This window comes from Somniosus microcephalus, chromosome 1 (genome assembly GCF_052327205.1).
Source record: "Somniosus microcephalus isolate GS21.2 chromosome 1, FLI_Smic_1.0, whole genome shotgun sequence".
NCBI lineage: Eukaryota > Metazoa > Chordata > Chondrichthyes > Squaliformes > Somniosidae > Somniosus > Somniosus microcephalus.
The window spans coordinates 370,055,808-370,075,935 of record NC_140987.1 but is presented as its reverse complement, the minus strand read 5'-3'; the positions used below and the strand labels follow the sequence as shown (position 1 = coordinate 370,075,935).

Genomic DNA, 20,128 nt, shown 5'->3' with positions numbered 1-20,128 from the left:
TCAGAAAGAAAAGGGTTTTATATTACAGACACAGAAAGCAGTAGTCTCCAGGAGAGCACCAATTTTCAACAACTTCTTCCCCTTCCCCAGTGCATACACCAAACCTGGAAGAACAAATGGAGCAAATGTCGGCTCTGCCACTCTTGCACCTAATAGCTGATGAGAAGGGTCATCGACCTAAAACGTTAACTCTGTTTCCCTCTCCACGGATGCTGCCTGACCTGCTGAGTATTTCCAGCATTTTCAGTTTTTATTTCAGACTTCCAACATCTGCAGCATATTGCTTTTGTTCTAGTGTTTAATTCACTTCTCTTCCAGGAATGCCCACCTTGAAGCAGTTCAGCTCTTCTCTCCTACGGGATTTCCATTTTTGACGAAGGGTCATTGACCAGAAATTTTAAATGTTTCTCTCTCCACAGATGCTGCCTGACCTACTGAGTGTTTTCCAGCATTGTCTGCTTTTATTTCACCAAATTATAAACTTGTCTACATCAAGCACTCCACTTCCTTCCTGGAGCACAACAGGCAGCAGGTGGGGTGGTAGGTGTGCAGCACTGCACAATGGGCCGTGCAGTACTGCCGCGTTGGAAGGCTCCTGCCCTCCCTTAAAGGGAAGGGCCATTGCTGCAGGCCATGCAAGGGGAAAACTTACCTGGACCCCGACGGCAGCCGCAATCTAGGCCGATCAGCCCGATGCACTGCAGCAGAGTGCTAGGCTGATCGCTCGCTGGAGAAGACAAATAGAAAAAAACAGAAAGACAATTTGAAAATATTTTCCACTTAACTCAGCCACCTCGCCTTTAAGTATTGCCCCCGAAGTGCCCGGCCTCCCAATGAACGCCTCCTGCAGCTGCTGGTGTTTTCGCCCGGTGATGCTGCAGGGGTCCGAACCGAAGTTCGGGTCCGGGGCACTACCGGGGCGATGCACACGGCGCTGATGTCACGATCTCCGGGTGAAGGAGATCGGGGCACAATGCCATACCACTGCCGCAAACCTCCCGCCGAATATAGTGGGAGTCGATCTTCTCCAGTCGGTAAATGTTAAGTGTTTAGTGCCCCGTTAGCGCCCCCAGAGGCGATAATGGGAGGCGCAAAGGTACCCAATTTCTCCCCGATAAAGTGTTGACAGTGGAGCATTTTAACCTAAATAGTCTGTGGGGGAAGAGGTTTAAGAAGGACCAAGGAGAAAAAATAATTAACCACTGACAAATCTAATATCTCCCCTTGTGTGCCAGGGTGTCTACCACATCTTGCCTGTTATGACCGATAGCCTACAGCAAAAGTCAGAAAACATGCTGTTACTTCCAATTATCTGCTTTACGTATAACATTGTCAGTCCTTCAGGATGTGCAGATCAGCACTTTTGACTGTTTTATAACTATATTCCACTAATATCTACCTTCTTTCTGTCCACAGAAGAACATGGACCACTGAGCCTGTCGAGCACTACAGCACCATAAAGCATACCAGATGCTACTGTACCATTACCCACCCCAAATGTTACTGTACGATACACCACCCCAAATGTTACTGTACCATAAACCACCCCAAACATTACTGTATGATACACCACCCCAAATGTTACTGTACCATAAACCACCCCAAATGTTACTGTACCATACACCACCCCAAACGTTACTGTACGACACACCACCCCAAATGTTACTGTAACATACACCACCCCAATGTTACTGTACCATACACCACCTCAAACATTACTGTACCATACACCACACCAAATGTTACTGTACGATACACCACCCCAAATGTTACTGCACCATAAACCACACCAAATGTTACTGTACCATACATCACCCCAAATGTTACTGTACGATACACCACATCAAATGTTACTGTACCATACACCACATCAAATGTTACTGTACCATACACCACCCCAAATGTTACTGTACCATACACCACCCCAAATGTTACTGTACCACAAACCACACCAAATGTTACTGTACCATACACCACACCAAATGTTACTGTACCACATACCACCCCAAATATTATTGTACCATACACCACAACAAATGTCACTGTACCATACACCACCCCAAATGTTACTGTACCACATATCACACCAAATGTTACTGTACCACAAACCACACCAAATGTTACTGTACCATACACCACACCAAATGTTACTGTACCACATACCACATCAAATGTTACTGTACCATACACCACACCAAATGTTACTGTACGATACACCACCCCAAATGTTACTGTACCATACACCACCCCAAATGTTACTATACCACTTATCACCCCAAATGTTACTGTACGTTACACCACACCAAATGTTACTGTACCACATACCACACCAAAGCCAGAATTTTCCCGCTGCCGTTCATGCGGCTTTGGAGGCAGGTCATTATTAAAAGTTGCAGAAAATGCGACCATCCCACCTCCTTGCGCCTTTAACTCAGGCGCATTTGCCAGTGCACCACCAACCCAAACGGCAGAGGAAGGCGACCTAATTAATCTCATTAAAACCTTGTTGTGAGACCCTTAACAGGGTTTTTAACCAGACATTTTGAATTTCACTGGATGATCACAGGAATCACGCAGCTCGGGAACCTCGTCTGTCAACATCTGGAAGCTCAGTGGCCATTGATTGAGATCATTAATGGAGAGCATGGAAAGCGCAATTAATACTCCCACATGACAGCTCATTACATGCCTATGGGAAAGTCTCTTACTGACTCCATTTTGTGCACAGATTTAGGTGTCTAGATTTTGCAAGCCTTTTCTGCAACCTCAGAAGCCACGCTCATCACATTGCTACTAACCATCGCAACATTGACAGATTGCTTCTCTGATCACTACTTGACCTGTCATCTATTATATCAGCATGGGTGCCATTTATGCTGTCTCACCGAGATCCTCAGAATTGGACCAAGATGAGCCTCAACACCAGCAGCAACACTAGCACTAACTTTCCCCTCAACAACCTGATGCTGCACAGGACAGAAGGCATCAGCGCAGGGCTGCACCGTGTCAGAGGCGATACCCCCAACACAGGGTATACAGGCAGAGGATGAGCTTCCTCAATATGACTGAGCAGCAGTGCCAAAGGAGGCTTAGGCTATCACATCAGGTCGTCGCTGACATTTGTAACTTGCTGGAGCAAGAGCTAAAGCCCAGAGGACCTGGTGGGCATGCATTTCCAGTGGCTGTCAAAGTCACCAGCGCCCTCAACTTCTTTGCCTCAGACTCCTTCCAGGGATCTGCAACGGACATCTGTGGCATCTCGCAGATGGCTGCTCACAGATGCATCACCCAGGTCACCGATGCCGTGTTTGACAAGTCAGACAATTATGTGAAACATGACACCCTTGAGAAGGCCAAGCAACGAGGCTCAGGAACGCTATAATGAAAGCCACATGTCCATCAGATGTGCCATAGAAGATGTGCTTCAGATGCCTATCACAGATCTGGAGGAGCCCTTCAGTACAAACGTGCCAGGGTCTCCAGAATTGTCATTGTCTGCTGTGCACAGCACAACATAGCACAGCAACAAGGATTAGAGCTGCATGAGGAAAAAGGCACAGAGCACATAGCCTCAGAGGAGGAGGAGGAGCATCAGCTGGAAGATGAAGAGGAGGAGCAGGAAGAACCTGAGGTCCAGATGCCACCAGCACCCGAGCACATTGATTTCATGGTGACACAACTCATGACCTGCTTACCTGACGTGATCCCCGAGCAGCTTAGAACCCATGGCCAACCTTGTAAAATTTAAAGGTGAGCTCAAAATAGTTTTTAAGTGACTGTTAACAAGCTCTTAATCACTTAAATTACCTCCCCTGCCACTTGAAATCATCTCTTTACTTGACAGCTGCAAATGTGCTATGTATGTTGTTAGTTGGTATGATTGGACTAGGATGAGTTTGAGTGTGAGGGGTGTAGCAAGATGGAGAACTGATAATGTAGATAGAGAGGGATGGGTGGAGGTGCAAGGTAAGTTGGTATGAGTAAGGATGTGCAGGAGTAGGGTAGGGAAGGCAGAGAGATGATGATGTGATGAGAGGCACAGTAGGATAAGTTTGAGTGTGGCTTTGCAGTAACGTTTCGTGATCTACTGTGATCATTGAAAGGTTTGCGCCACTGCAGCCTGGCCCCCCTGACCACATCACTGCTTGTGTCCTCCTGTGCAATGTGCAACCAGGCTGCGTTGGTCTGCTGGGGAGGTCACTTCTGGCCATGTGAAGGGAAGAGGACCTCCTTGCGTGCTGTGACTCCCTCCATAAGCATGTGGAGGGAGTCATGGAAGAGCCTGGGTGCAGCCATGCACCTCTGTGCAGTGTTTGTCAGTGTTTGCAGCACCTCAATGCTGTAGAACACTGACAGTACAACTGTCAAAATCAATTTGAGCATGGTCCCTTTAAGGAAACCAGCTAATGACGCGTCATCAAGTGTTGTCATCAGACCCGCTTCATTCAATTGGCCGGCAAACACGCTGGGTGGGCTTAACAAGCTCAATCGATGTAAGATCACTCTACAGAGCAGGCTGGAGCTAGCAGTGGGATCGCACCCTGCCATCGACCCTGGCCGCACTGGACCCACCAAGGCAGGGGAAATCACGGCCTTAATTTCACTGCCTCTAGTCAGCTATGGGCTGAGAGGCAACTGTTGCCTAAAACTTGATGGTATGTCTGTTAACCTTGCTCTAAAAACCTAGCTGCTCATAATGGTTGGAGTTGGCAATCGTTACAAAAGAAAACTAATTATAAAGGGAGGATGGAGCATTTGATACTTGCTACCTCCTTCTGGTATTAAAATAAGCCATAAGTGAACAATATGTATAATTTTAGGAGCAGGTATTTTTGAAAAAGAATATACTTAAAGAAATAAAAGAAAGACTTGCATTTATATAATGACTTTCACAGACCTCAGAATGACCCAAATCACTTTACAGCCAATGAAGTGCTTTTGACTGTTGTGATGTAGGAAACGCGGCAGCCAATTTGCACACAGCAAACTCCCACAAACAGCAATGAGAAAATGCCCAGATAATCTGTTTTTGTGAAGTTGATTGAGGGATAAATATTGGCCAATGTTAAATCCGTGAATCTTGATGTATGGAGTCCTTCAAGAAATAGACAGAGACTGCAGAGGAACAATCAACAGGTATTTACTGGATGAGGGTTACTCCAGAACGAAACATACAGATCCCTTCTCAGGGTTTATATACAGGTGTGGTCACTGCCGGTACTACAGTATACAGGAGCTGTAAAAAGTCGTTCTCCCCTTAAAGGTACATACACTACAATTCCTCCCCTTTTAGATTAACAGCTCCATAACATTCATTTAACAATTAACGCTTTTAACATGCAACATTAACTGAAAATAGTCCATTTATAAATTCAGTCTTTGGGGCGGCTTCCTGATCCTTTCTGGATAGCACCTTTCCTGAGTGTCTTGCTGTTGGTGCGGAGGCGATTCTGGCCCCCTGTCGTCGGTTGGTTCATCAGCTTCCGATGCTACTGTTTCTGGGGTAGATGCTACCTGTATATCGGGTTCATCACCAGGTATGCGAGACATGGGGTTGACTCGTTCCTGTGACTCTAGGATCTGGTCGACATGGCGTCTCACAATGTTCTCCCCAACATCCACTGTGTACATTAGTGGCCCCTGCCGTGTGCATATCGTTCCTGGTTGCCATTTCTCTGTTCGGTAGTCGCGGGCCAAGACTGGTTGCCCTACATTGAAGCTCCTTGTCGGCTTCTCATTGATGTGCTGGAATTGCTTATTCTCAACATGTCTTCGTACATTTGGTCTGAGCAAATCCAGACAAGATCTCAACCTTCGGTTAAAGAACATCATGGCCGGGGTCTGGTTGGTGACTGCATGTGTCGCAATTCTGTAGGCTAACAGGAAATTGTCCACCTTATGCTGCACTGGAATGTCATCATCACACATGGCCCTTACTGCCTTTTTAAAGGTTTGTACGAACCTCTCAGCCAATCCATTTGTGGCTGGATGATACGGGCCGGATGTGTAATGCCTTACCCCATTCCTTTTCATAAATTTCTGAAACTCTTCGGACACAATCTGTGGTCCGTTATCAGAGAAAATCTGCTCTGGCAAGCCGTTCCTGGCAAATATGGTCCATAGGACTGCAACAGTTTTCTCCGTGGTGGTGGAGGACATTTTGATCACCTCAGGCCATTTCGAGTGCGCATCCACGGCTATTAAAAACATTGAGTCCATAAATGGACCAGCAAAATCAATATGCACCCATTGCCATGGAGAGCATGGCCACTCCCATGGGTGAAGAGGGGCATGTGGTGGTGCATTTTGGATCTTCTTGCATCCTGAGCAGCTCTTTGTCAGGTCCTCGATTTGCTGATCGATCCCCGGCCACCACACATAAGCCCTAGCAAAGCTTTTCATTTACACCCCTCCCAGATGGCCTTCGCGAAGATCATTGCGCACTCTCTCCCTTAACTTGGGTGGAATTACCACTCGGGATCCACACATCACTGTCCCCTGGCATACTGACAGCTGTTCTCTTCTGGATGAGAATGCTGGCAACAGTGAGTCACCATGTGTTGGCCATCCCTTCACCGTCAAGTCATATACCCGAGACAGTGTCGGGTCATTTCGGGTCTCCTTCTCTATATCCGTGTTAGTTACTGGCAAGCGTTCAACTATAGTCGAATAAAATATTTCGACAGGGTCCACTGCTGGTGCTTCCTCTGCCGTAGGCAGTGGCAGGCGTGATAGCCCATCAGCATTTCCATGCTGTATCGTGCCCTTATATTCTATTTCATATTGGTTCGCCCCTAGAAAAAGGGACCATCTTTGTAGCCGTTGCGCAGTCATCACCGGAATGCCCTTCTTTGGATTAAAGATGGATACAAGTGGTTGGTGGTCAGTCAGCAAGGTGAACTTCTGCCCGTGCAGATAGTGGTTGAACTTTTTCACCCCCCACACTAGGCTGAGGGCCTCCCTGTCAATCTGGGCGTAGTTACGCTCGGCTGAGGTTAGTGACCGAGACGCAAAGGCTAATGGCCTCTCCGAGCCATCCGGGAATTTGTGCGACAGCACCGCTCCAATACCATATGTCGATGCATCACACGCCAATTGACTTGGTAGTGCTGGGTTGAAATGAGCCAACACCTCTTTTGATGTGACCAATTCATTGCATTTCTGGAAAACTCGTTTACATTCGTCATTCCACTTCCATTGTACCCCCGTTTGCAGTAGGGTGTTCAGTGGGTGTAGTACTGTAGACAAATTCGGCAAGAACTTCTGGTAGTAGTTCACCAGCCCGAGGAACGACCTCAGTTGTGACACATTTTCCAGTGCTGGAGCCTTGACTACTGCCTCAATCTTTTCAGGGGACTTATGTAACCCCTCTTCATCAATAACGTGGCCACAATACGAGATCTGCTTATGGATAAACTTGCATTTTGTGGCGATTAACTCGGAGCCCATATTCCTTCAATCTAGTGAGCACCTGCTCCAGGTTGGCGAGGTGATCACTGTCATTTTCGCCCGTGACCAGGATGTCGTCCAAATAACACTGGGTCCCTGGAATCCCTTGCAGGACTTGATCCATTGCCCTTTGCCAAATAGCCGGAGCTGATGCTACCCCGAACACCAGCCGGCTGTATTGGTAGAGACCTTTATGAGTGTTGATCGTGAGGTACTGTTACGAGGCTTCTTCTACCTCCATTTGCAGGTACGCCTGGGCCAGATCAATCTTAATGAAGCGTTTTCCTCCAGATAGCGAGGCGAAAATATCTTCAATCCGCGGAAGCGGATATTGTACCGTGTGATGGACTGGGTTCACTGTCACCTTAAAGTCCCCACAGATGCGAACCTTCTTTGGTTCCCCAGGCGTATTACTCAACGACCTCTTCATTACAGGAATGATGGGTGTAGCCCACTCGCTCCAGTCCACTTTGGACAGTACTCCAGAACTATGCTTTCAAAATCCTTTTCCACTGGCTTCTCTGGGGTTACTAGGTTTCGCAGTAAGCCATACGTTTTTGCACCCATGGAATTCAACAATACCAGTGCTTTCCTGGCATCTGGCACTTCATTCACCTTGCAGTACACTTCTATGCATTCTACATATGTCGCCCAATCTTCGACTTCATTGTCGAACGCTGTGACACTGCCACTCTTCGGCATCCCTGGGTGTGGTTAGACTGGCTAAAAATGGCGTCTCCCGCGCTCTCCCTTCTTCTCTGCTGTGGCTCAAAATGGCGTCTCCCGCGCTCTCCCTTCTTCTCTGCTGCGGCTCAAAAATGGCGTCTCCTGCGCTCTCCCTTCTTCTCCGCTGTGGCTCAAATGGCGTCTCCCGCGCTTTCCTTTCTTCCCCTGCGGACGCTGCTCAGCCCTTGAACACCGACCGCGCTCTGCACGTTTTCCTGTGCGCCTCTCTCATTGATGCCGCTCGGTCCTGAACCCCGGCTGCGCCCTGTGCTCTTTACCCTCTCTCTCTGCTCCCGTCGACGCTGCTCGGCCTTTTCCTGTGCCGTCGGTCGGCTCTAGCCGCCGCTGTGCAGGAAGGTCTGCGCCGTACCTGTTGCCAGCCCACCTCGCTGCAGTCTCCGCCGGATGGTCGACGCCCGTGCCTCTGGAATCGGCCTTCCTCTGCAGAGTTGCAGGTAGGTTCGAATTGCCTCGTCGCCAATGTTAAATCCGTGAATCTTGATGTATGGTGTCCTTCAAGAAATAGACAGAGACTGCAGAGGAACAATCAACAGGTGTTTACTGGATGAGGGTTACTCTAAAACTAACTGTACAGATCACTACTCAGGGTTTATATACAGATGTGGTCACTGCCGGTACTACAGTATACAGGAGCTGTAAAAAGTAGTTCTCCCCTTAAAGTTACATATACTACAGCCAGGACACTGGGGATAACTCCCGTTCTCTTCGAAATAGTGCAATGGGATCTTTTACGTCCACCTGAGACAGCAGACAGGACCTCGGTTTAACATCTCATCTGAAAGATGGCACCTCCGACAGTGCAGCACTCCCTCAGCACTTTTTGTGCTCAGGTCTCTGGAGTGGGACTTGAACCCATAGCGTTCTGACTCAGAGGGGAGAGTGCTCCACTGAGCCGCAGCCATCACATTAACTAGATAAACCATCACATAATATTAACTAGAAGGGTGGGAAAGTTAAACGATATGGCATCATATCAACTATTCTTGTCAGGTTTATATCATGGTTCCAAGTCTACTCACACCAGTTTCACATGTAGAATAGTGCACACAATAAGCTTACTTATTCTGCCAGCAGTGATATTTCACTTCATTGCACTTCTGATCTATTAAGATGTAATTAGCTTTTGGCTTATTAGGCCCATATTTTCCTCTTTTTGTTTTACAAAAATGTTTTAAATGGCCTTTATCTATAGATTTTAATGACACACGATCAGAAATTGCAGGTGCATATTAACGTGCTACAGGCACATTAAAGCAACTTCAGTCTGTTACTGAGCATGTCAGAAGACTGGCCAATCTCCTGTTATAATAAATTATGAACACTTCTCGGGTTGTCAACAAGCCACTTGATTGGTAAAATTGATGTAAATTTTGTGAATCCAGCACTACTCATTTGAGAATTAGCTCAGCGGCAAAACTGTAAATCCCATTTCACTAACTGGATCATGGAGGTCCTTGTCATCTGCACAATAGAAAAACAGGAGAATCTTTATGATAAAACAGCGCACCCCACCAGCATGTTCCAAAGGAAGCTGTCTGATAATATGTGATTGATCATATGACTTAGGGTTAACTGCTGTGAGAAGATGTATAGAGGTCCAGAAAAAGTTCCATGATTTAAAAAGAGTACCAAGATTAGATAAGAATATCTCTGTAAAGTGGCTGTACAAGGTGGATTACAAAGATGAAGTTAAGTGGTAATTGTTAGAACTATCTGCAAAACCACTGCACTGATAATATCCTATCTGGTCTTTTCACAGACTAAGAAGAACCAAGGCCGCTATTTTGCCAGCGATCAGAGAGGCGGGTCAGAGGTTAAAGTCTTATTGATTGACAGCGGGCCCCGAACCAGCCATCAACCCGCCTCCAAACAGCTTTCCCAAGTGTCGGGTCCCCGATTTGTGAATGGACCCGACACCTAGCGGCGGGAAATGGATTAAAGGCAATTACCTGCCTATTAACAGGTACCTGTCAGTAGTTTTCAGCCTGTTATGGGATTTTCCCGCTTCTGGGTCGGGTTTCCCGACATCCGGACACCACGCCAGGTAAGTGTGGCGTGTTGTGAGTCTGGTTTAATGTTTGTGAAAAGATGACAGCTGCAGAAGTGGTGTGAAGGATGGAATGTTGTGCATGGTGAGTTTCAGAGCAAAGAAAATGTTGGTTACTGCATTTTTAAAACATATACTGATTTCTTTAACTTACATGTTTTTAAATCCAACTATATGTCCAGTGCCACCTCATTGGGAGAAGCTCTCTCAGCAGTGACAGATCGCTTCTGCCATCTCACCTGCAGCTGCCATCTATTCCAGCATATGGAGGGAGTCATTGGAGAGCCTGGGTGCAAGAGGTCACCTTTGTGCAGTGATTGTCAGTGTTTTCAGCACCTCAATGCTGTCAAACACTGAGAAATCAACTGTCAAAATAAAATTGTGTGTGGTCCCTCTAAGAAAACTGGCAGATGACACATCATCAAATTACATTATCTGACCTGCTTCCTGTTAATTGGCTGTTAAGCCCGCAAATCACATCTGTGGAGCGGAAGCAGCTGGGGGCGGGACTGGAACCCAGAATACAGCTGTCCCGCACCCATCCTGACATCAAACACAAAATCACGGCCCAAGTGTTGTCTAGGGCTTAGCTGAATAGAAATAGTCAGCAAAGCATCAATTATCACCACACACTTCAAGCAAGCACTAGACAGGCAGTGACACCTAACAACGAATATACTGCGATGAGGATGAGGGAGCACAAGATGAGATACAGAGTACAGGTGATGCAGAACTAGCAGAGGATAAAGTGCAATAAGAACCAGCATGTGCAAGGCAGAGGTCCAGACTGCTGACCACTCCTCTTGTGTTGTCTCATGATGGAGACCTCTGTAGGCCTGCTGTTAAAGAAAGGATGCTACAACAAATAGAATGGATCACTTGTCTCCATATACCTGAGAGTGCAAAGTCATGTGGCTAGGTTGGATGCAAGCAGTTATCTGCACTGTAGCTGCTACTGTGCAGGGAGCAATACCAGGAGCAACTGTAGTGTAGGAGCAGATGAATACGTGGCTAGAGGAATGGTGCAAGGGGGAAGGATTCAAATTCCTGGGACATTGGAACCGGTTCTGGGGGAGGTGGGACCAGTACAAACTGAACGATTTGCACCTGGGCGGGACTGGAACTGGTGTCCTAGGGGGAGTGTTTGCTAGTGCTGTTGGGGAGGGTTTAAACTAAAATGGCAGGGGGTTGGGAACCTGTGCAGGGAGACAGAGGAAAGGGAAGCAAGGATAGAAACAAAAGACAGGAAGGAGAAAAGCAAAAGTGGAAGGCAGAAAAATCAAGTGTGTAAATCAAACAGGGCCACAGTAAATAATAATTCTAAAAGGACTAAGAGTGCTAAAAAATCAAGCCTGAAGGTTTTGTGTCTTAATGCGAGGAGCATTCGTAATAAGGTGGATGAATTAGCTGTACAAATAGATGTAAACAGATATGTTATAATTGGGATTACGGAGACATGGCTCCAGGGTGACCAAGACTGGGAATTCAACATCCAGAGGTATTCAATATTCAGGAAAAAAGGAAAAGGAGGTGGGGTAGCATTGCTGGTTAAAGAGGAGATTAATACAATAGTAAGGAAGGATATTAGCTCTGATGATGTGGAATCTGTATGGGCAGAGCTGAGAAATACCAAGGGGCAGAAAATGTTAGTGGGAGTTGTATACAGACCCCCAAACAGTAATGCTGAGGTTGGGAATGGCATTAAATGGGAAATTAGAGATGCGCGCAATAAGGGCACAACAGTTATCATGGGTGACTCTAAACTACATATAGATTGGGCTAACAAAATTAGTAACAATACTGTGGAGGAGGAATTCCTAGAGTGTATATGGGATGGTTTCCTGGACCAATATGTCGAGGAACCAATTAGAGATCAGGCCATCTTAGACTGGGTATTATGTAATGAGAAAGGATTAATTAGCAACCTTGTTGTGCGAGGCCCCTTGGGGAGGAGCGATCATAATATGATAGAATTCTTCATTAAGATGGAGAGTGAAGCAGTTGACTCAGAGACTAGGGTTCTGAATTTAAATAAAGGAAACTACGATGGTATGAGGCACGAGTTGGCTAGGATTGATTGGGGAACGTTACTTAAAGGGTTGACGGTGGACAGGCAATGGCAAACATTTAAAGATCGCATGGATGAACTACAGAATGTGTTCATCCCTGTTTGGCATAAAAATAAAACAAAAAAGGTGACTCAACTGTGGCTAACAAGGGAAATTAGGGATAGCATAAGTTCCAAGGAGAGGACATATAATTTGGCCAGAAAAAGCAGCAAACCTGAGGTAACAACAGAAAATGATGGAAATACTCAGCAGGCTAGGCAACATCCGGGGAGAGAGAAACAGAGTTAACATTTCAGGTCTGGGACCCTTCATCAGAACTGGAAAAAGCTGGAGATGTAACAGATATTAAGCAGGTGCACAGACAGGGGGGCATTGAAAGAACATAGTGTGCTTTTGAAAGAGGCAGGAAAGATAAAATGTTGCAAATGGGAGTGGCAAAAATCATACTGCATGAAAAATGGGGGCAGGGATTAATATCTGAAATTGCTGAACTCAATGTTGAGTCTGGCAGGCTGTAAAGTGCCTAATCGAAAGATGAGGTGCTGTTCCTCGAGCTTACATTGAGCTTCATTGGAACAATGTAATAGGTTGAGGACAGAGAGATCAGAGCGGGAGTGAAGCGGTGAATTAAAGTGACAGGTGACCGGAGGTTCAGAGTCACCCTTACGGACTGAAAGGAGGTGTTCCGCAAAGTGGTCGCCCAATCTGTGTTTGGTCTCCCCAATGTAGAGGAGACCTGAGGATTGGGACCAGTTTAGGATTCAGCAAAGGAGGACAAAGGGATTAATTATGAGGGGGGAAATAGATTATGAAAGTAAGCTTGCAGGGAACATAAAAACTGACTCTAAAAGCTTCTATATATATGTGAAGAGAAAAAGATTGGTGAAGTCAAGCGTAGGTCCCTTGCAGTCAGAATCAGGGGAATTTATAATGGGGAACAAAGAATTGATTCACCAATTAAATACATACTTTGGTTCTGTCTTCTCAAAGGAGGACACAACTAACCTCCCAGAGCTGTCGGGGAATATAGGGTCTAATGAAAGGGAGGAATTGAAGGAAATCAGTATTTGTAGGGAAATGATGTTAGGGAAATTGACGGGATTGAAGGCCGATAAATCCCTAGGGCCTCATAATCTGCATCCTAGGGACTTAAGGAAGTGGCCCTAGAAATAGTAGATGCATTGCTGGTTATTTGCCAAAATTCTATAGACTCTGGAACAGTTCCCATGGATTGGAGGATAGCTAATGTAACCCTACTATTTAAAAAAGGTGGTAGAGAGAAAACAGGGAATTATAGACCAGTAAGCCTGACATTGGTAGTGGGAAAAATGCTAGAGTCCATTATAAAAGATGTAATAGCAGAGCACTTGGAAAACAGCGACAGGATCGGACAAAGTCAACATGGATTTACAAAAGTTAAATCATGCTTGACTAATCTACTGGAATTTTTTGAGGATGTAACTGGTAGAATAGATAAGGGCGAACCAGTGGATGTAGTGTATTTGGACTTTCAGAAGGCTTTCGATAAGGTCATGCATAAGAGATTAGCGTGCAAAGTTAAAGCACATGGGATTGGGGGTAAGGTACTGTCTTGGATAGAGAACTGGTTGGCCGACAGGAAGCAAAGAGTTGGAATAAATGGGTCTTTTTCCGAGTGGCAGGCAGGGACTAGTGGGGTACCACAGGGATCAGTGCTAGGACCCCAGCTATTCACAATATATATAAATGGTCTAGACGAGGGAACCAGATGTAATATCTCTAAGTTTGCAGACGACACAAAGCTGGGTGGGCGTGTGTGCTGTGACGAGAACGCAGAGAAACTCCAGTATGATTTAGCCAGGTTGGGTGATTCGGCAGATGCATGGCAAATGCAGTAGAATGTGGATAAATGCAAGGTTATCCACTTTGGTGGCAAAAACAGGAAGACAGATTATTATCTGAACGGCAATAGATTGGGAAAAGTGGAAGTGCAACGAGACCTGGGTGTCCTTGTGCACCAGTCGCTGAAGATAAGTATGCAGGTGCAGCAGATGGTTAAGAAGGCAAATGGTATGTTGGCCTTCATAGCGAGAGGATTCGGGTACAGGAGCAAGGATGTCCTGCTGCAATTGTACACGGCCTTGGTGAGACCACACCTTGAGTATTGTGTGCAGTTTTGGTCGCCTTATCTGAGGAAGGATGTTCTTGCCATGGAGAAAGTGCAGCGAAGATTCACCAGACTGATTCCTGGGATGGCAGGAATGACATATGAGGAGAGATTGGGTTGATTAGGCTTATATTCGCTAGAGTTTAGAAGAATGAGAGGGGATCTCATTGAAACTTATAAAATTCTAACAGGACTAGACAGACTAGATGCAGGAAGGATGTTCCCGATGTCAGGGGAGTCCAGAACCAGGGGTCACAGTCTAAGCATAAGGGGTAAGCCATTTAGGACTGAGATGAGGAGGAATTTCTTCACCCAGAGCGTGGTGAACCTGTGGAATTCTCTACCACACAAGGCAGTTGAGGCCAATTCATTAAATATATTCAAGAAGGAGTTAGATATATTTCTTAACGCTAAAGGGATCAAGAGATATGGGGAGAATGCAGGGACAGGGTACTGAGTGTGGATGTTCAGCCATGATCTCATTAAATGGCAGAACAGGCTCGACGGCCTGAATGGCCTACTCCTGCTCCTATCTTCTATGTTTCTATGTTTCTATGTTTAGTGGTAACTTCAGTAATGTAGACCAAAGACACAGCAGTAGGCACAACTCGCAAGAATGCTGCCACTGCTGTGATGAATGTTTGAGGGCTAAGAGGCATTCTAAACTGACTTCAACCCGCTTAGATGACAGTTACGGAAAACCATAAGGCTGAAATTCAGAAGCCTCATAGTTTGCTGGAGCTTCAGCTAAGAAGAAAGAGTTTGGTAATCTGTTCCCCAATTCTGCTCACAATGACTTCTGAAACAAATCTAATATGCAAATAGTGCATCAAGGTCCAATTTCTACCCCTATAACTTCTAAGAAAGAAAGAACTTGCATTTATATAGCGCCTTTCACAACCCCAGGACATCTCAACGAGCTTTACAGGTCTATTGCGTGAAACAAATACTCTCACATTGAAATTTCCTCTATTTGAATGTTTGAGTATTTCATTCACAAAATGGGCTCTTCAAATGCTGTACTCTTCATTTGGGCAGTAAAGCCGTATTCAGCACATTGAGTGGCTTGATGCTGTTTTTTCTGATTGTAGTGAACTTAAAATTTCAGCCGAAATGCATGGCTATATGGTGAGGTGTGATGCACAATTACATCACATAACATTACTTGATAAAGTCCACAACTTAGCAAGTCTGTACCTTTATACAACATATTTTGGATGAAAGCAATGATGCCTTTATTGGCTGACAGGTGTGCACTCCTACTTATAATGCTGAAAGTATAGATTTTTTGTACAAAGAACATATATCATTATCACATGTACTTCATATTTAACTGACTAGGTGGTGTTTGAGGGCAGAGGTCATGATGAGCAATGGGAGCCATATGTGAGAGTTAGATTGAGTCAGTGGGGTAATTATCTGTATCCCTTCCATAGCAACCACCATGTTTCAAATAATGATCTCCACTGAGATCTGGATATCTTCACCTTTGTACATAAATTAACTTTTCATTTGTCTTTTCACTTCTATTATTTATATAATCAGCACTTTACAAATGGTAGGACCTCACCTTTAGGTGATTGTAGCACAGTTTGACTGGATTTTACAAATAGCATCATCAGTGTATGCACTGCAACCTTTTGGTATGGTATACAGCAAGAGGAAAATATGGGCCTGTGCAACTATTTCCAAAGCCAGTAATTACATAAATTAAGTCTTTTGCTATTTGTATGACTATTTGCAACATAAATTTGAAGCTGCCAGTGATTCTTTTTCTCTGTACACATTTTATATAACAATAAATAAGTAACAATAAGCAAGCAAGGATTTTTTTAAATCAGGAAGATATAGTATGAACAAATAAAATAAGACAAGGAACAGAAATGTAGGTTAAGCAATATTTAGAATAAATACTAACCTTTGCAATCTTACACTTTGCTACAAATATTTTTGTGTTAGCTTGGATAGGAAAGTAGACAATTTTTATAGATCCCACAAAGATAATTCTTCATGTATGCATTCTTTGCTTCTAGAAGCTCAACTCTGATAAATCATTTATTATGTTTCTATCTATGTTACAGATTTTTTTGCACGCTACCCTTGGTATATTATTACAAGGATTCTGAAACCTAAATGAAATGAAGCTACACCTTTATAAACACTGACACCTATTCACTTTGACTTATGCTTATTAAAATAAAATAAAATGATAATGTCACTATGCTTTTTGCTGTTTCTCTTTAAATATATTTTGGTGCGACTGCACAATTTTCTTCATAAAGGATATTTTCAGTTGAATTATAAATTTCTTTGTCCATGGCGTTTTAAAATAGTAGGCTATATCGCTGATTCATAATGCCAGATAATCCAATTACCAATTTGTATTGTACAAATCCTTCTTCAAAGACAGGCAATTCAGCACAAAAACTACATTGTAGGAATGCAGCATCACACCTCACACCACCATTAATTCATTTAGCAAAAAAGAAATAAGGGCATAAGGGCATGTATGTTAATTTAGGAGATTAAATTAGCACACATTTAATTCATTCAGTTTATTTCATTACCATACATTACTTATCGTAGTTAGGTCCACTGTTAACCAATTTGGATTACAGTGTGTTGCAGCACAATGCAAATGTAAGAATCCTAATACGACATGACAGAATTCATTTGAAGCTGACTTGGCTTTACATAATAAATTGATCTCTTCTGCAGTTGCTTTAAAGTAACATTTTTTATAAGCTTTGCTCTGCATCTGAAATTTTTCTGATGGCTTGTTAACAAGGTACATATTTTGCACATTGTAATAAAAATGTCTTAGTCAAAAATGTTCCATGTTAGGAATGTCAGCAAGCTTCATTGATAAGATTAGCTGGCTAGTGGGCAGGTAGTGCACAAATTAAATTTTATTCTCTTCATATTTTACAATTGACAAAGGGGTGGAGTATTAATCTTGAGTTCCTTCATCAGAAATGCCAAGGATATATTGGGCCTTTGATACATTCACCAGGGTGTTGTAGATCTCCCACAAAGAAGTATCATACAAGAGTTGGAAAATAGTCGTCATAGTGAAAAAGACAAGAGTACCTATGTGGGAACGGTAAGCATTATATACCACACAGAATCTGTGGCAGAATTCAAAGTTTGTGATGCATCCAATGTTCTGTTCTGCAGTTCTCCTTCGTTGAATTGGAGTAAACTTATTGGCCTAGAAATTGGGTATAGCCTCGCTTGAGGCGTTAGAACTGGCGAAGCGCTAAGTTTATAGCCAGACGAAAGTTATCGCTGCCTGGCGAGATATTGGGTTGCATCGCCCCCAAAGGGTCTTGAGGCGCTAATTCAGCCGTTGCACGGTGCTCTTAAGGCGCAAAAGTTCAGGCGCTACTCAATATCGACGCGGATGGGCGCAGCGCAGGTGATCTCAATTACGGGAAACCACGAGACCTCCAGGCGCCGGCCGGCTCTTAAAGGGGTGGGTCAGTCAGCCTGAGCTTCAACACCCAACGCCCTGTAGGCCTCAGATTCGGCGCTCGCCCTTGTCTGGCGGTACAAAGTTGTTCAGCATGGAGAAGGTTAGGCAGAGAGCAGAGCGCTTCAGCACTGAGGCTCTGGACCACTTGGTGGCTGCAGTTGAGCGCCGTCGAGAGGTCCTGTATCCGGATAATGGCAAGAGGCCGAATCAGAAGGCTTACCGACGATCTTGGAGGGAGGTTGCTGTGAGGGTCAACTCCAGCAGCATGGCGACCAGGACCCCTGTCCAGTGCAGGAAGAAATTCAACGACCTCACACGGATCGTTGGGGTGAGAGATGGTTTAGCAAACTTCTGATTCCCTCCATCTGCAGCTGACTTTGGGCACCCTGCTGCAATGATGCCCCAATGGCCATCTGTCAGCATGCACCCATGGCCCTTTCTGGGCACACACATGGACAGATGTCTCAAGGCCTCATGTAAGGGCTCTTGCACCATGGGGGGCATGCGATGATCTCTCAAGGCCTCATGTAAGGGCTCTTGCACCATGGGGGGCATGCGATGATCTCTCAAGGCCTCATGTTACAGAACTTCCCCTTCTTTCCCCTGCAGTCCAAACTGGCCATGATCCGAAAGGAGCAGCGTCGAACCGGTGGCGGACCTCCACAAGTGGTCACTCTGACGGATCTGGAGGAGAGAGTGCACCAGATACTTGGAGGACGTCTGTCTGGTCCTGTGACCACTGCATCTGCCGACCCCATTACTGACAGCGAGGGTAAGACTCTCACCTTTTTCACCTGTTACCTTCCACTTGGTCCCCCCGCCAGCATGCATCCTCAGTGTGCAGCCATGTCAGAGCCTTGCCGCAATCTGGCATGCCTTTCAGCAAAGCTGTCCTTTTGCTAAAGCCACTCTTCCACCTCCCACTTTCAGATGAAGCAGCACCAACTCGGGCTCAACGCGCTGAAGCTGCCAGTGCCAGTGCCACCGGAGGCGAGGACCAGGAGGAATCCGGACCAGCCGTTGCAGAATCCGGGGAGCTGACACATCTACAGACTGGGGATAGTAGTTCCCTGGAGGGGAGCGGGGGGGGGCTCGGAGGATGAACCAGTTGCCGGACCAAGCGGCATGCAGCAACGCACTGGGGATAGGCAAGTTCGGCCACCATCTCCCCGGAGGGCAAGGCAGGTCGTGATGACTGCTGCACAGAGTGCAGATGAGGTCCGTCGCCTGGCTGAGATGAGCAAACAGGCCCGAGTCAGACACACGGAGCTGATGGCTGCAGTGGAGAAGATGCCTGAGTCAATAGATTCATTGGCTAAGAGTATGTTGGACTTCGGGGCAACAATGGAGAGGACTCTCCAGGGCTTTGGGGCAACAATGGACAGGACTCTGCAGGTGTTCGGGGCAACAATGGACAGGTCTATCCAGGGCTTTGGGGCAACAATGGACAGGACTATCCAGGGCTTCGGCCCAACAATGGAGAGGACTGTCCACGGCTTTGAGTCGGCTATGGAAAGGACTGTTCAGGGCTTCGGACAATCCCTGGAAAGGTCTGTGCAGGGCTTGTCCGAGGCAGTGGAGCGGTCGGCACCTGGCTTGTCTGAAGCAATGGGAAGAACTGTCCAGGCCTTCTCCGAAGGACTGGCACCTGGCACACAGGTCCTCACTGTTGCCACGCAGTCACTTGCTGGGCTCCTCCACAGCCAGATTGACGCAACGTGATCTCTCACTGTAGCCACCCTCTCTGCATCAGTTAGGATCACCCCGGGCCCTTCCAGTCCCATACAAGGCCAGCAATCAGTGGAGCATGCGATTGTGGCGGTAGAGCCGACCCGCTCCCCTCAGATAGCCAGTGTGTCATCCGACCATGGTGCAGGTGTCCTCTCTCAGCAGGAGACCATTGCACATGCCAGCGCTGGTATGCCTGCATTGCAGCTGCCACCACCTGCAGGCCACACTGCTTCCAGCCATGGTCCCATAAAGCATCCTGCGTCCACACCCTCCAAGCCCAGAGGTCAGCCAGGCCGTCCCTCAGGGGCTTCTGCGCTTCCAGACAGTCAGCAGGCATCCCCCAGCCTTGAGGCCGCCACTGGGGTCCAATTACGTCGGAGCAGCAGGGAGGGAAGGGGCCGGGCGTGAAAGAGAAGTCGTTCTCCCTCAAGGGGCCAGTTGTAGAGTGAGGTGCTGAGACGTTT

At 46.1% G+C, this 20,128-nt stretch overlaps 1 long non-coding RNA gene across 1 annotated transcript; it reads left to right on the top strand.

Annotated features, from left to right (window-relative positions):
* Positions 1–1,423: 1,423 nt before the first annotated feature.
* LOC147125009 (uncharacterized) lies at positions 1,424–16,650 on the top strand. The gene is made up of 3 exons (XR_015081037.1): positions 1,424–3,750; positions 9,956–10,159; positions 16,540–16,650. It is a non-coding gene; the product is annotated as an uncharacterized LOC147125009 (long non-coding RNA).
* Positions 16,651–20,128: the final 3,478 nt, after the last annotated feature.